At 48.4% G+C, this 15,795-nt stretch overlaps 1 protein-coding gene across 1 annotated transcript in view; it reads left to right on the top strand.

Moving 5' to 3' along the window:
* The first annotated feature begins 254 nt into the window (after positions 1–254).
* Cuedc1 (CUE domain containing 1) overlaps positions 255–15,795 on the top strand; it is a 96,461-nt gene continuing 80,920 nt past the window's right edge. Inside the window, exon 1 of the mRNA XM_069993225.1 lies at positions 255–329. The gene's annotated coding sequence lies outside the window, so the exon portion shown is untranslated. The remainder of the gene's footprint in view (positions 330–15,795) is intronic.

Genomic DNA, 15,795 nt, shown 5'->3' on the forward strand with positions numbered 1-15,795 from the left:
GAGAGGGAGGGGGAGCCTGGGGGGGCGCCGCGGCCTCCCCCCCCCCCCCGCTCCGCCCGCGGCCCCGCTCCTCCCCGCGCGGCCCCACTTGTGGCCCCGCCGGCTGCCGCGCAGGGACAGCTGCATTTCTCGCCGCCCGCCGCTAGGAAGCCGGCCGGGCCTCGCCTCGCCTCGCTTTCCCCGCCTCCCCGCGCCCCGCCGCGCCGCCCGCCGCCGAGCCGGGCAGCCGCCGCCGCCGCCGGCCCGCGGCCCCTCCCCCGCCCGCCCTCGCCGCCGCCGCCGCCGGCCCCACCCGCCCGCGGGCAGCGGACACGCGCGCGCGGCCACCGGTAAGACCCTCCCTTCGCTCCCGCCGCGGGGCCGCCCGGAGCCGGGGCGCAGACCCCGCCGCGCGCCGTCCCGGCCGCGGCCCGGGCTCCGGCCCCACCTTCCCGGGGGTGGGAGCCGGGGGGGCGGGGGAGCCCACCGGCCCGGGCGCAGGCGGGGAGGGCCGGGCGGGCCGTGGCGAGTTTGATTCCCGGCGCTGTCGCCGCGGCTTCCCGTGGAGCCCGCGCCTCCCCAGCCGCGTGCGGCAGGACCCGGCCCCGCCTTTCCTCCCTGAGCCCGCAGTTCATCCCAGGCCCCGGGCTCCCCGGGGGAGGGGGAGGCTGGAAATCGAGGCGCGCGATCGCGGGGGGATGGTGGTCGTCCGCGGGGTGCACGGCGGAGGCGGGGTAGGGAGGCGAGGCCTCTCCGAGCCGGGGCGGCCCGCGTCCCCTCTCCCGCTGCTGCTCCTCCTTTTGTGTGGGCGCCCCCCTCCCCGGCTGGCTCTGGCCTGGGGTGCTCGGGAGGTGGGGGGCGCGGCCTGGGAAGGGGGGGGGAGCGAAGGCAAGCGGATGCGGGGCAGCTGGGGGCTGAACTTGGGGAGTGGGAGGGGAGGCCAGCTTCCTGCCCCCGCCGATGTCCCAGGTCGCCTCAGCCTTGTCTGGTGTCCCACCCCGTCCCCTGGGAGCTGCTTCTCCCGGAGACTCCGCCGGGGAAAGTTCCGAAGCGCTGTCCCCGCCCCTGCTCCCCCCCTCCCGCCGCGCCCCGCTGGGACTCGGTGCCCCCATCGCTGGGTCCTGGGGAGGTGGGGGGGCTTGGCATTTGCCCTTTATTCCTGCAGTCCTTCCTTCATCTTCTCCAGCGCACGGTTGACTTGAACCTAGCACTAGCCTGTCCATTTGTTTTCCCACCCCATTAAAAAAGAAAAGTTTTAGCTCCCAGAAATTTACACCGAATTCAATTTCTAGGAAAGAAGGGGAGGGTGGTCTTAGATGTTTCCCTTTCTTGAGGAGAGTAGAGGTTGAGGGGCTAATAGACTTTAGAATCAAGATGTTCTACAAGTGATACTGTGTAGAGGAAAACCATGTGTCTCCGCTCAGCATCTTGGAGCCGTGGGGGAATCAGCTTTTCCTTTGGTTATTATCTTGGGGGCACTCTGAACCTCCTGGCCCAGGAGCAAGGACACCTGAGAGGAGGTATTCTGGGCCTTGCACCCAGGGTTTTCTGTACAGCCTGGTAGCGTTAGCCAGGCTGCCTGAAGGAAGTTAGGGACACTTGAGTTCCCTCATGGAGGAGAGGTCCTGTCACCTAGCTAGATACGGTGTGAGGGTGGAATCTCCATTTGAATAGCAGGTGGCATGTCTGGGCTGCTGACCCGAAACATAGGTAAAAGCTGGAGGGTGTTGTAAAGCTGCGTTGGACCCCCTTGTCTACTTTCTGCCGGTAGCAGAAGCAGGAGACAAGGGAACACAGTTGGACACATCCTCAGTAGGAGAGCTCCTCCTGGGCAGCTGGTATAGCCCAGGGAAGAGGATATAATTAGGATGATGGGCAGCAGGTTAGAGTCTCCTTTGAGAATCTGGTGTAAATTCTATTCTTCCTCCATCCACATGTACAGGGACACGTTTGTACTCGGTATCAGCAGGTTAACCTCCCCTCTTGAATCCAGGACCCCAAGGACTTCTGTTTTAGAAATGGTGATCTAGTCTAAGCTCTTCAAAACAGATCCTTCCTTTGTGGCTGGTCAGTGAATAATCCCAGGGGGCAAAGAGCAGGATTCTTGTTAAGACCTTTTCTCATGGCCTTCTTATGCCACTTTGGGCTCCAAGCCAGGGAGACCTGGAAGCTCTGGCTCAGTTCCCAGCTCCCTGCTGCAAACTAGAGGACAGGGGGCAGCTGAGGCAGCCCTTCTCCACAGGGCTATTATCTGTGGTGGGAAGGCTTTGGGTGCTAACCTGGAGCCAGTGGACTATTGAATTAGAGGAGAATAGAAGGGTGAGATGGGTATTGGAGGATTTCAGCGTGGTATGGGAGCCAGGCTCTTTGGGAAACTCCTGGCTCATTTTGTGGAAATGGGTGAAGGGCCTTAATGGAGACTGTTGAGTATCAAGACTGAGGGACAGATTGTCCAAAAATGGGATGTGGGTAGGTTCCTTTGATCCCTTGGGAGTGTAGAAGGCACGTCAAGGTCAGAGGATATGATGTAGGCCCAAGGAGGCCTAGCCTGCCATTCCTTGCTTTCCCATAGTTCCCTGGGCCCTGGGGCTGCTGCACAGGTGGTTGTAGCCTCTGCTCTTGCTAAGGATCTGGGAGAGTCTTTTGGAGGGTTTGAGAAGCCCTCCTTAGACTCCATGCACCTCTGCTCTGCCAGAGCAATACATACGATGGACTCTTAATGATACGGCACACGTTCTTATCATTTATCCTGGCACATGTTCTTATCATTTATCCTAAGTGATAAGTGCCGTAAGAATGCTCAGAAACATCCCTCCCTTCTCATCCGATGTGAAATGGCCTTCCCGCTGTGGCAGCACCAATGGTCTCAAGAAGCTCTTGGTGGAATACAAGAGTCCAACTTGCCAGACGCCAGTGGCTCATGCCTGTAATCCTAGCTTCTCAGGAGGCTTAGATCTGTGGATTGTGGTTCAAAGCCAACTCGGTCAGGAAAGCCTGTGAGACTCTTTTGTTGTTGTTGTTGTTGTTGTTGTTTTTGGTCCGGTTGTGGGGCCTGAACTCTGGGCCTGAGCACTGTCCCTCAGCTCTTCAGCTCAAGGCTAGTGCCCTACCACTTGAGCCACAGCGCCACTTCCGGCTTTTTTTTCTTTTTGCTTATGTGGTGCTGAGGAATCGAACCCAGGGCCTCAGGCATGCAAGGCAAGCACTCTACCACTGAGCCACTTTCCCAGCCCTGCCTGTGAGACTCTTATCTCCAGTTAACCATGAGAAAACTGGAAGTGGCATTGTGGCTTAGCGTGGTAGAGTGCTAGCCTTGAGCCAAAGAGCGCAGGGGCAGCACCTGTTTGAGCCCCATGACTGATGGAAAAAAGTTCCAACTCTCCTGGCCTTACCTGCACCCCGCAGGAACCCATCCAACTCACTAGGATTTTTTTTTTGCTTTGCTTTTTGGCAAATGGCACCGCTCACACCTGTTTGTTTCTTCTAAGTTTCCTAGTTGCTCTACCACTAGGTAACACAGTTGAAGGTTTTCCAGAGCACTGGATGCATGGATCCTCTCTGATTATTCACGGTGGCTTGGGACAATTGGTACCCTCTGGCTCCTATACTTATAGCAAGTGAGAAGACCCTAGAGACCCTGAAGGGCCATGGTCCAGTAGTTTTGGACTTGGAAGACATCTTGGTGGCATGCAAGGGTCCTGTGGCAGTGGCTGAGAATTTGCCTTCCCCGGTGGCCCGGTCTTGACTGTGATCTGTAGCCCTGGCTTCCACAGGGTGGGAGTTGTAGATCCTAGCTGCATTGGCTCACACTGCTCCTCTGATCCCCTCTGCTTCCAAACTCCAGGAATTCCTCGGCTTTGCTGCAGTTCTTAGCTCTACCGGTTTCTCTCAGGCCTTTGGGTGGTTTTGTTTTGTGGTCTGGAGATTGAATCCAAGGCCTCACACATGCTAAGAATATGGTCTCCGTTGAGCTACACCCTCAGCCCCAAGTCAGGCATCAGGTAGAACTTTGCTCTGTACCTTACTCCAAGACTTTTTCAAATACCACAGTGTCTCCTGTTAAAGGAGATCTAATGTGTGTGCCAGGCAGAGTTAAGTGTTCATTTGACAGAAGCTATTGTTATTGTTTCTGCGTGTTGGGTGCGAAAGTTCTAAGACTTGTTATTAAGGTGAATCTTTGGTTCAAACTGTAGGGGCTGAGGCTAAGCTTTGGGGGGGGGGGCGCTGGGGGAGAGTTGAAGCTCTTGAATTCTGAGCAGAAGGGACCAAACAGTAGAGGTATCTACGTGGGTATGTGCTAAAATAGAGCTAAGCATCATAGAGTGAATGTCTCAGCATTTGTTGTCCTCCTTCTGGAGCATGAGCCCTTTAAGCTGGGCTGCAGTGGGGTTGAATGGATTATTATTATTATTTTTTTTTTTTTGGTCCGGTCATGGGACCTGAACTCTGGGCCTGGGCGCTGTCCCTCAGCTCTTCAGCTCAAGGCTAGTGCCCTACCACTTGAGCCACAGTGCCACTTCCGGCTTTTTTCTTTTTGCTTATGTGGTGCTGAGGAATTGAACCCAGGGCCTCATGCATGCAAGGCAAGCGCTCTACCACTGAGCCACCTTCCCAGCCCCTGAATGGATTATTATGAGAATGTATTATTGGTCCCAAGGACAGGGCCCCTAGTGGGAAAAAGGTTGGTCAGGTAGTCAGTGGAAGAGTGCATAGGGTTTTCAGGGCAGAATGGGCTCTAGAAACCACAATCCCAACACTGAGAGATGAGCCTATCACTGCTGTGGGATGACCACCACCACCACCTCCTCCTCCTCCTCCTCCTCCTCCTCCTCCTCCTCCTCCTCCTTCTCCTCCTCCTCCTCCTCCTCCTCTTCTTCTTGTCAGTCATGTGGCTTGAACTCAGGGCCTGGGCGCTGCCCCTGAGCTCTTTTGCTCAAGGTTAATCGGAGTGGTTAATTGGAGATGAGTCTCAGGAGGACTTTTCTCACTGAGTGGCTTTACACTGTGATCCTTGGATCTCAGCCTTCTGAGTAGCTAGGATTACAAGTGTGAGCCACCAGTACCTGGCTCGGGAATGTTTTTATGCTCCACAAGGGCCAGCTTGTTTACCCCTCATGAGACCCTGGGTCATCATATCCATCTTCCAGAGAAACATAGTCTTCAGCGCTGTTATCAAGGGGGTCAGTTACTTGCCCAAGATCATGGAGCTAGAAAGTACTTGGTGCTGGTGGCTCATGCTTATAATTCTAGCTGCTCAGGAGTCTGGGATCTGAGGATCACAGTTCAAAGACATACAGGAAAGTCTGTGAGATTCCTGTCTCCAATTAACCACCAAAAAGCTAGAAGTGGAAATGTGGCTAAGTGGTACAGTTCTAGCCTTGAGTGAAAAAGGTAAGGGACATAAGGAATAGCACCTGGGCCCAGAGTTCGAGCCCTAGTACCAGTATGTGCTCGTGCGCATGCTTGCGTGCACGTGTGTGTACACACACACATACACATATAATCATAGGCCTGGAGGGTACCACTGAGTGCCATTGGCTGAGACCCGCTGACCAGGTTCCTCAACCAGTCACAGAGGTCACCAAAGCATGGGTCTGCCCTCAAGAGGACTACCTTTTAGTGACAAGACAGCCTAGAGTTCCATTCACCATGGCAAGAAAAGTTCTGGGGCTGGTGGTGTACCTCAGATTTCCTCGCATGCATAAAGCCCTTGTTCCAACTCTCCACTGAAAAGCAACAATGACAACAAAACCTAAGATGAAGTGTTGAAGAAGGATGAATGCCAGCTGGAAGTGCTAGAACAGATTGATAAAGTTTCCTACGTGAGAGGACACATGATGAGAGTGAGGATACAGTTGGCATCTGCCTCCTGGGTTCCTAGTCTGAATCCTGAGGACATCACTGTCTTACGCCATGAACTCTCTGAGTCCGACTAAGTGACCAGGGTGTGTGTGTCAGAGGAAAATCAGTGCAGGGCACTGGCCAAGGCAAGGCAGGAACTGGGCAGGACAGTCAACTTCCTTAATGTCTTTATGGTTTTCAGTCGCCAAGTGACACTCACTTCTTTCAGGGAACACACTGAGCTGGTGGCTCACACCTAGCTACTCCTAGCTACTTAGGAGGCTGGGCTATGAAGGATCATAATTTGAGGCCAGCCTAGGTTAAAAAAAAATCATGATGCCTTATCTCAAAAATAACCAGCAAAGCTAGGCACCGGTGACACAGGCCTGTAATCCTAGTTACTCAGGAGGCTGAAATCTGAGGATTGTGGTTCAGAGCCAAGTCTGTGAGATTGTGATCCCCAGTTACCCAAAAAAGGCAGAAGTGGAGCTGTGGCTCAAGTGGTAGAGCACTAGCTTTGAGCACAAAAACTCAGGGACAGTACCCTGGCCATGAGTTCAGACCCCAGTACCAGAACAACAACAACAAAACACTAGCCAAAACAGGGCTGTAGGGAGCGGCTCAAGTGGCAGAAGTTCAGTGTAGCAAGTACAACGCCCTGAGTTCAAACCCTAGTACTGCCAAAAAAAAAGAAAGTGACAGAAGTCTCATCAAGATCACTGCTTAGGGGATTCACGCTTCATGCTTGTGTCTCCCTGTTTATACCTAGACATAGAACCAGACGCAAGTGAATTTAAATTGTGTAGAAAGGAGTCAAGTAAGACATGAGGCGTATGTTCCTGATAGGATGTGAGATGTAAGAAAAGGGACTCATAGGAGTGGCCTCCTCTCAAGAGCTTGGGAAATGGGAACAAGTTTCATTTGTCTTCGTGGTCTAAGAAGTTTCATCTGGAAACAGGAAGATAAAGTACAGGCCCCTAGAGGTTTGGGTCAGCACAGTGATAGGTGGATGAAAGGAGCTGGAAATTTTTTGAGCTAAAAGTTTCCTTCACTCTGACCTTCTCCTTACCCCCATAGAAGTGATTGAAGAATGTCCAGTGATTCTGGGCAACCCATCCATGAGTTAAAGAGACCAGATATACTTTGTCTGCTCAGCAGCTGGGTCTGGGGCAGCAAGCATGCTCTCTGGGTAGGGTCTACAGCCCTATAGGATGAGGTCCAAGCCTTGGGAGAAGAGAGTCAAGAAACCTGGAATTCATTAAGTATCTGTCAGATGCTGGCTACAGCTAGCATCAGCTAGCACTCAGAAGGCATTTCCAGAAGTAGCTAGTTGGTTTTCTCATCCATCCTGTCAGCTTTGCGCCTAGAAGAGTTTTGGGTAGACATACAACCCTTGGTCAGCTTTGTTAAATGAGTGAGCAAATAGCACACAATTCATCCTTCCATCCTTTCTTTTTGGCACTGGTACTGGCACTGGAACTCGGGGCATTGTCCCCTAGCTTTTTTGCTCAAGGTTGGTGCTCTACCACTTGAGCCACAGCACAACTTCCAGCTTTTTGGTGGTTGATGGGAGATAATATAGTCTCACAGATTTGCTTGCTCAGTCTGGCTTTGTACCCTGATCCTCAGATTTCAGCCTCCCTTCTGAGTAGCTAGAATTGTAGGTGTGAGCTACTGTTGCCTGCCCTAATTTGTTCGTTCTTTCTTTTCTCTCTCTCTTTCTCTCTCTCCCTTCCTTCCTTCCTTCCTTCCTAACTTACTTCTTTCTTTCTTTCTTTCTTTCTTTCTTTCTTTCTTTCTTTCTTTCTTTCTTTCTTTCTTTCTTTCTTTCTTTCTTTCTTTCTTTCTTTGTTGATTGTGGGGCTTGAACTGTGGGCTTGGGCGGGGCCCTTCAGCTCAAGGCTCAAGTCTTTCCTCCCGGCCTGGCTTTGGGCCTGGCTTTGAACGGCAATCTTCAGATCTCAGCCTCCTGAGTAGCTAGGATTACAGGCATGAGCCAGCGGTGCCTGGTGGCCAATTTATTATTTCTATTTGACCATTCCATTGCTGGGCAAAGGCACTTAGCCTTCCTGTTCTGTTTTGCTTACACCAACTGTATGATGGTTTTTGTAATATGCCCTACCCAGCATCCCCAAAACAGAGAAAAGGGGCCCACAGGTCGGCTGAGAGGCAAGGGTAAGGTTGGTTAACAAAGCAGTTTTGAGAACACTTCTCAAAATGTGTAATTCATCTAACATGATGGCTACCGAGGTCTTAGAGAACAGCGGGCTCTCAGTAGGGAATCTGATTAAGGATGAATCAGTCTGGGTGTGGTGATGCACAGCTATAATTCTTGTACTTAGGAGGCTGAGGCAGAACCCCTGCCTTGGATTTCCAGCTCCAGTTTGGGCTCCTATGTAGCAAGACTCTGTATTAAAAACAGAGGAAGAAGAAGAATGAATTGGAGCTCTAGCTCAGTAGGAGTATGCTTGCCAGGTATTGTGGAGCGTTGGGTTTGATCAGAGATGCCACAAAAGAAAAAAAAATGTGTGAACATATGCTGAACAAAAAGTTCAAAATATTGCTAGGCACTGGTGACTCAGGGTTGTAATCCTAGCTATTGTGATAGGAAGATCACGGTTTGAAACCACCCTGGGCAGACAAATCCAAGAAACTCTTATCTCCAATTAACCACCAGAAAGCCAGCAGTAAGAGCTATGGCTCAAGTGGCAGAGCACCAACCTTGAGGAAAAAAGTCAAAGGGACAATGCTCTTACTTTAAGCCCCAGTGCTTGGTGCGGGGACGGGGTGGGGTGGGGGGAACATTTGCTGGGTGTAGGTAATCCTAGCTACTCAGAAGGCTGAGATCTAAGGATTGAGGTTCAAAGCCAGCCCAGGCAGGAGAGTCCGTGAGACTCTTATCTCCAGTTAACTACCAAAAAAACCCAGTAGAGCTGTGGCTCAAATGGTAGAGCCTTTGCCCTGAGCACAAAAGCTCCAGGACAGTGCTTAGATGCTGAGTTCAAGCCCTAGCACCAGAACACACACACACACATACACACACACACACACACACACACACGTACGTTACACACACACACACACACACACACACACACATACACACACACACACACACGTACATTTAAAATACCAGGGACTGGAAGTATAGTTCAAGTGGTAGAGGCCGTGCCTAGCAAGTGCGAAGCCTTGAGTTCAAACCCTAGTACTGCCAAAAAAAAAAGAAAATGACAGAAGTCTCATCAAGATCACTGCTTAGGGGATTCACGCTTCATGCTTGTGTCTCCCTGTTTATACCTAGACATAGAACCAGACGCAAGTGAATTTAAATTGTGTAGAAAGGAGTCAAGTAAGACATGAGGCGTATGTTCCTGATAGGATGTGAGATGTAAGAAAAGGGACTCATAGGAGTGGCCTCCTCCCAAGAGCTTGGGAAATGGGAACAAGTTTCATTTGTCTTCGTGGTCTAAGAAGTTTCATCTGGAAACAGGAAGATAAAGTACAGGCCCCTAGAGGTTTGGGTCAGTACAGTGATAGGTGGATGAAAGGAGCTGGAAATTTTTTGAGCTAAAAGTTTCCTTCACTCTGACCTTCTCCTTACCCCCATAGAAGTGATTGAAGAATGTCCAGTGATTCTGGGCAACCCATCCATGAGTTAAAGAGACCAGATATACTTTGTCTGCTCAGCAGCTGGGTCTGGGGCAGCAAGCATGCTCTCTGGGTAGGGTCTACAGCCCTATAGGATGAGGTCCAAGCCTTGGGAGAAGAGAGTCAAGAAACCTGGAATTCATTAAGTATCTGTCAGATGCTGGCTACAGCTAGCATCAGCTAGCACTCAGAAGGCATTCCCAGAAGTAGCTAGTTGGTTTTCTCATCCATCCTGTCAGCTTTGCGCCTAGAAGAGCTTTGGGTAGACATACAACCCTTGGTCAGCTTTGTTAAATGAGTGAGCAAATAGCACACAATTCATCCTTCCATCCTTTCTTTTTGGCACTGGTACTGGCACTGGAACTCGGGGCATTGTCCCCTAGCTTTTTTGCTCAAGGTTGGTGCTCTACCACTTGAGCCACAGCACAACTTCCAGCTTTTTGGTGGTTGATGGGAGATAATAGTCTCACAGATTTGCTTGCTCAGTCTGGCTTTGTACCCTGATCCTCAGATTTCAGCCTCCCTTCTGAGTAGCTAGAATTGTAGGTGTGAGCTACTGTTGCCTGCCCTAATTTGTTCGTTCTTTCTTTTCTCTCTCTCTTTCTCTCTCTCCCTTCCTTCCTTCCTTCCTTCCTAACTTACTTCTTTCTTTCTTTCTTTCTTTCTTTCTTTCTTTCTTTCTTTCTTTCTTTCTTTCTTTCTTTCTTTCTTTCTTTCTTTCTTTCTTTCTTTCTTTCTTTCTTTCTTTGTTGATTGTGGGGCTTGAACTGTGGGCTTGGGCGGGGCCCTTCAGCTCAAGGCTCAAGTCTTTCCTCCCGGCCTGGCTTTGGGCCTGGCTTTGAACGGCAATCCTCAGATCTCAGCCTCGCCTCCTGAGTAGCTAGGATTACAGGCATGAGCCAGCAGTGCCTGGTGGCCAATTTATTATTTCTATTTGACCATTCCATTGCTGGGCAAAGGCACTTAGCCTTCCTGTTCTGTTTTGCTTACACCAACTGTATGATGGTTTTTGTAATATGCCCTACCCAGCATCCCCAAAACAGAGAAAAGGGGCCCACAGGTCGGCTGAGAGGCAAGGGTAAGGTTGGTTAACAAAGCAGTTTTGAGAACACTTCTCAAAATGTGTAATTCATCTAACATGATGGCTACCGAGGTCTTAGAGAACAGCGGGCTCTCAGTAGGGAATCTGATTAAGGATGAATCAGTCTGGGTGTGGTGATGCACAGCTATAATTCTTGTACTTAGGAGGCTGAGGCAGAACCCCTGCCTTGGATTTCCAGCTCCAGTTTGGGCTCCTATGTAGCAAGACTCTGTATTAAAAACAGAGGAAGAAGAAGAATGAATTGGAGCTCTAGCTCAGTAGGAGAATGCTTGCCAGGTATTGTGGAGCGTTGGGTTTGATCAGAGATGCCACAAAAGAAAAAAAAATGTGTGAACATATGCTGAACAAAAAGTTTAAAATATTGCTAGGCACTGGTGACTCAGGGTTGTAATCCTAGCTATTGTGATAGGAAGATCACGGTTTGAAACCACCCTGGGCAGACAAATCCAAGAAACTCTTATCTCCAATTAACCACCAGAAAGCCAGCAGTAAGAGCTATGGCTCAAGTGGCAGAGCACCAACCTTGAGGAAAAAAGTCAAAGGGACAATGCTCTTACTTTAAGCCCCAGTGCTTGGTGCGGGGACGGGGTGGGGTGGGGGGAACATTTGCTGGGTGTAGGTAATCCTAGCTACTCAGAAGGCTGAGATCTAAGGATTGGGGTTCAAAGCCAGCCCAGGCAGGAGAGTCCGTGAGACTCTTATCTCCAGTTAACTACCAAAAAAACCCAGTAGAGCTGTGGCTCAAATGGTAGAGCCTTCGCCCTGAGCACAAAAGCTCCAGGACAGTGCTTAGATGCTGAGTTCAAGCCCTAGCACCAGAACACACACACACACACACACACACACACACACACACACACACACACACACACACACACACACACACACACACACACACACACACACACACACACACACACACACACACACACACACACACACACACACACACACACGTTTAAAATACCAGGGACTGGAAGTGTATAGTTCAAGTGGTAGAGGCCGTGCCTAGCAAGTGCGAAGCCTTGAGTTCAAACCCCAATATTAACCAAAGGGCGGGGAATCACTGAATGGCCCATTTTAGTTCCCAGGATGAATTTCATTGGCTTGTGCGAAGTAAAGAGAAACCAGCTTGGCAAAGAGCACTTGCCTCAACTCTAAACCCAAGACTCTCTATTCACTAAGAAGGCATTCTTGTTTTAGGAGGATGTCTGCGCAGATCGGGTTCTTTCGGAAGTTGGATGATGCAGCACTGTGGTCCCACAGGATGATAAGGCACAGGAAATGATTTCGCTTTGTTCAGGTCTGAATTAGTTTCGGTTTCAGGCTGTACCAGGAGCTGAGAGCTGGTGAAAGCTAGGGGAGCCAGCGGAGCTTGGGGCGTCCACCACTGGTGCTATATCAGCAAGTAGCATCTTGTGTTGGCACCCTTAACATTAGTCCCTTTAACAGGATGTAGTAGCATACTCCTATAATCTCAGCATTTAGAGGACTGAGCAGGAAGATCATGAATCTCAGGCCAGACTGGACTACATAGGCAAGAACCTGTTGTCTAAAGAGACCCAATAAACTAGACCCGGTTGTGCAACATTTTCTTGCATTTGACTTTTCTTTAAAAACAAAAAAAGTGTTAGACACTGATCATGTCTGTCATACTAGCTACTCAGGAGTCTCAGACCAGTCTCAGATTGCAGTTCGAGGCTAGCCTAGGCAAAAACATTCACAAGACCCCATCTCAACCACTAAAAAAGCAGTGGTATGTGTCTGTTGTTCCAACTATGTGTAAAAAGGAGGATCATGGACCAGACCTACTAGGGCAAAGAGCAAGATCCTACTTGAAAAATAACAGAGCAAAAGGGCTGGAGGTATGGCTCAAGTGGCAAGACACCTATCTTGTCAAACACAAGCACTGAGTTCAAACTAGTAGCACCAAAAAAAAAAAAAAGTCGAAGTTTGAGAACTGATAGTTGCAGACTTGCAGACCTTTGCTTGTTGATGCATCCTGTAAGAACTTTCAAGCTGTCATTTTTCTTAAGACGGTTACAGCAGTCTGGTTGTTTCACAGGGCATCATTACCCTAGGAAATCATTGGTTTCTTCCTGCCTGGTTCTGGGTGAGGTCTTACAGATGTTTCATTTCATCTTAGCTGAGGTAGAACATCATGGCTTTCGATAAAACGTCAGAGTCATAAATTTATTTTATTTCAAAAAGGGAGATTTCCTGACTTTTAAAGCCAGAAAGGATTTTTGAACATAAGTCAGTCTGCTCCTAGAGGAATTGTGGGTCCTAGGTCCTTAAGCACCTTGGGAAGATAAATGGTATGTGGTTAAGAACAGCTGGGTGCTGGTGCCTCATGCCTGTAATCCTGGTTACTGCAGAGCCTGAGGACTGAGGTTTGAAGCTAAGAAAGTCCATGAGATTTTTATTTCCAGTTAACCACCAAAAAACTAGAAGTGGAGCTATGGCTCAAGTGGTAGAGTGCTAGCCTTGAGCAAAAAAGCTCAAGGACAGTAAGTAGGCACACACTGAGTTTCAGCCCTGGGATGGGCATAAAAAACAAACAACAACAAAAAGCCCACCAAGTCAGACTGCTTGTGTTTGAATCCAACCACTGAGTTTTGGAGGCATGTCACTCAATCTCTCTGAATTAGTTTCCAAACCCATACAATGGGAATTATAATATTGGTAATGACAATCAAATAGGTACTAAATCCTTAGCCCAAGAGCTTATTGTAAAATCTCAATAAATACCAACTGCTATTATTATTATTATTATTATTTTGTTTTGGGGGTTAGGCATTTAGTTTTGTTTTTAATTAGCATACATTAATTATACATGGATGATTTCATTTTGACATTTCCATTCATACGTGCAATGTATTCTCATCATCTTCCCCCTCTATCTCTGACCCCCAATCTCCCTTTCTCTTTCTCTCTTTGTGCTGGTCCTGGGGCTTGAACTCAGGACCTAGGTTCTGTCCCTGAGCTTTTGTGCTGAAGTCTAGAGCTCTAGCACTTGAGCCACAGCTCCACTTCCAGCTTTTTCTGCTTATGTGGTGCTGAGGAATCGAACCCAGGGCCTCATATGTGCAAGGCAGGTACTCTACCACTGAGCCACCTTCCCAGCCCACCTTTCTCTCTCTCTCTCTCTCTTTCTTTCTTGCTTTCCTTCTTTCTTTCCTCCTTCCTTCCTTCCTTCTTTTCTTCCTCCCTTCCTTCCTTCCTTCCTTCTTCCCCCACTTTCTTATTATATTTTTGCCAGATATATAGTGGTTCACACCTATAATCCTAACTATTCAGAAAGCTGAGATCTGAGAATCATGGTTTGAAGCCAGCCTGGGCAGGATAGTTCATGAGACCCTTTTCTCCAATTAAGCACCAAAAAAAGCTGGAAGTGAAGCAGTGCCTCAAGTAGTAAGTGAAAACCTTGAGCACAAAAGCTCAGAGCCAGGGCTGGGAAGGTGGCTCAGTGGTAGAGCGCTTGCCTTGCATGCCTGAGGCCCTGGGTTCGATTCCTCAGCACCACATAAGCAAAAAGAAAAAAGCCGGAAGTGGCACTGTGGATCAAGTGGTAGAGCGCTAGCCTTGAGCTGAAGAGCTGAGGGACAGCGCCCAGGCCCAGAGTTCAGGCCCCACGACCGGACCCAAAAAAAAAAAAAAAAAAGCTCAGAGCCAGCACCTAGGCCCTGAATTCAAGTTCTAAGACCAGTGCAAAAATCTATATCTATATCTATATCTATATATATTTTTTTACCTTTAAGTAGTTGTACAAAGGAATTACCATTCAACAAGTGTGTTTATAAGTACAATGCATCTTGATTGACACCACTTCTTCCATCATTCTCCCATCCCTTCCAAGCCAACTTCACTCCTTAATCTTTCTTCAGTTTCTTTCCTCAAGCTTTTGTAGTTTTCATTGTAGAGGTTTTTACCTCCTTGGTTAAGTTAATGATTAAGTATTATCTATTGTTTTTGAGGTTATTGTGAATAAAATTACGTTCCTTAGCCTGTTTGTAAATGTTACTTAGAAAGGCTGTTGATTATTGAGTATCAGTTTTATATTCTGCTATATTCCTGAATGTATTTATGAGCTCTAGGGTTTTTTGGTGGGGTCTGTAGGTTCTTTCAAGTATAGGATCATATCATCTGAGAATAGGGATATCTTGATTTTTTTGTTCTCTAGTGAAATCCCTTTTATGTCCTTCTCCTTGCTTAACTGCTCTGGAGAGGCATTCTAGAATCATATGGAACAGGAGTAGAGAAAATGGACACCTTTGTCTCATTCTTTAGCGGAAACAATTTCAATTTCTCCCCTTTTAATATGATGTTGGCTATAGATTTGTCAAATACAACATTTACTAAGTTCAGGTACATGCCTTCGATTCCTAGTTTCTCTAGAGCTTTTATCTTACAGGGATGTTGAATTTTGTCAAAGTTTTTTCCTGTGACAGTTGAGATGATCATGTGGATTTTGTTCAGTCTTAGGCTCTTCAAACACGTATTAAGTTGTAAGTTCTTCATAAATTAGATGCTACTGCTGCTACTGTTGTTTATTGTTATTGTTATTATTATTTTGTGCCAGTATTGGGGCATGAACTCAAGGACCTGGCGCTCTTCCTCTCACAGCTAACACTACTAGTTGAGCTACACCTCAACATCTCTCAAATTTGTCTTCTTGGGTTGGCTTCAAACCTTAATACTCAGATTTCAGTCTGAGCATCTGGAATTATAGACATAAGCCATTGGCACCCATCTTGCTGTTTTTATTTCTAATTCTTTTTTTAGTATTAGAGTTTAAACTTACGATCTCAAATTTGGCTGGTACCCTCCAACTTAAACCACACCTCCAGTCTAGGTTTTTGCTGTTTATTTTGGAAGTGGCATCTTATGGAGTTTTCTGCCTGGACTAAACCTAGAACCTTGATCCTCTTCCAGATCTCAGCCTCCTGAATAGGCAGGATTACAAATGTGAACCACCAGTGCCCAGCATAACTTTCTTTTTTTTCCCCTGATTTCATGAAATCTCAGTTACTCAATAGTAGAGCCAGGGCTGCAGTGCTAAACTCTTCTTACTTTTAGTTCTCTCCAGCTTGGCCATAAGGTGATTGCATCTCAGTCGTGAAATATATGCAGAGCATTATGAAAGAGCGACTGTTCGTAATAGAAGTGGACTTGGGGCTTTTGTTAGGTATAGTTCAACTTTGAACTTGAGGGCATGTATGTAC

Source organism: Dipodomys merriami, unplaced genomic scaffold, assembly GCF_024711535.1.
Source record: "Dipodomys merriami isolate MVZ:Mamm:240054 unplaced genomic scaffold, mDipMer1.0.p SCAF_42, whole genome shotgun sequence".
Taxonomy (NCBI): Eukaryota; Metazoa; Chordata; class Mammalia; order Rodentia; family Heteromyidae; genus Dipodomys; species Dipodomys merriami.